The sequence below is a fragment of the Frankliniella occidentalis genome, unplaced genomic scaffold (assembly GCF_000697945.3).
Source record: "Frankliniella occidentalis isolate FOCC.00 unplaced genomic scaffold, Focc_3.1 Scaffold26, whole genome shotgun sequence".
NCBI classification, from domain to species: domain Eukaryota; kingdom Metazoa; phylum Arthropoda; class Insecta; order Thysanoptera; family Thripidae; genus Frankliniella; species Frankliniella occidentalis.
The window spans coordinates 1738724-1740294 of NW_026267156.1; positions in this window are offsets into that span (position 1 = coordinate 1738724).

Here is a 1571-nt window from a genome sequence, read left to right on the forward strand (position 1 = left end):
TCTTTGGCATGGAGCTCGAGACACCTGTCACACACACGCACACACACACACACACCTGGCACACGCAGCAGGTAAAGTGGGCTGCGGCGGGTCGGTCGTAGCTCTGCTCTGCAAGTGTATGACTGAAGCCTGGTGATCTTGTACAGAGTGCGCGCGCCAGTCCCTCTGGCTCTGCTGCTGTGGTTATCATTGGCTCGGTGTTTTGTCACATGTCACAAATCAAATGCATATAAAACATACACCGTTATCGTTAAATCACATCAAAGGCAAAAAGCTATAACGCACAAAACAAAATGAAGGGCAATGATACAAGTGACGAAAAAAACAAACAAACGAAAAAATGTTTGTCATAGCATCTGAATAACGAATAACTACCAAAGCACCTTTGCTTCTCTCTCTCTCTCTCCCCCTTTGTGCTCGCCGAACACACACACACACGTACACACAGAGCGCGGCAGAAGCGGCCGGACCCGCGAAGACGACGTCCGACGACGAGATTTCCCGGCGCATTTGTAACTATGCAATCTCTGTGTCTGCAGTGTCACCCTCAGCGCGGCGCGGCGGGCGCGGGGGCTCGCGCATGAGCATGACATCCTGCTTTCTATGCAAATTGAGCGCACCACGACGAGTTCCGCGTGATAAACGGCTATCTGGAGATATGCGCTAGTGCTGTGTGTGTGTGTGTCGCATCACACCGCCCTCTGTACAAGAACCACCACCACCTCCGGCCTGCTTTCAATGACAAGTCCGTCCTCGGTTTGTGTGTGTGTGTGTGTGTGTGTGTGTGTGTGTGTGTGTTTGTGTGTGTTTGTGTGTGTGTGTGTGTGTGTGATACCGGGTGTTGACACCCCTTCCGCACGCACACATACGTACCCGCCGGTGGTGTCCATTCAACGGCGTCGTCGTCTGCTCCTGCTGCTGCTGTTGTTCCAGTATGCATTGAGTTCACACATTCACCCTGCTGCTCGTGTAGGCAAACACTGCACTGTTCAAATAATGTTTTATAAAAATGAAATGGAAAAAGATTGTTCTGTTGAAACATCAGGCTTTTAATGAAGTTCTCGTTTAGAATGCTAAAATTTGGCAATCTTTTTGTAGGAGATAGCGAATTAGCGCAGGTAAAGCTATACAAAGAATCGTTTTATTGAATAAAGATTTTACAACACCGGTTTCTAACAAAGAGAATGATGATCAAATGAAAAACAAACAGGCGTTTAGTTAGCGGCTTTTCGTCGTATACTTGGAGTGTATTCAGACATGTATCGTTGAATAACTCTCGTCAAAATATTCGAGCCAATTACATACTTTTACAACGTAGGAGTACGTGCAGCAGCCCGTAGTGGCTGAGCGTTAGTCAGTGTGCTAAAATTCTCAGATGTACACTGTAAAAAATGTTTGGATTTTTGCCATACAAGTGTGTAGGAAAAATCCCATACGCGTGTGGGACGCGAAATTTTCTACACATGTGTAGGATTATAACGTTATAACGTTTTAAAGTAAAGAACCCAGTAAAGTATACATAGAAGGCCAGGGAAGCATGATTGAAGAACGGGGGGTGGGGGTGAGAGGGA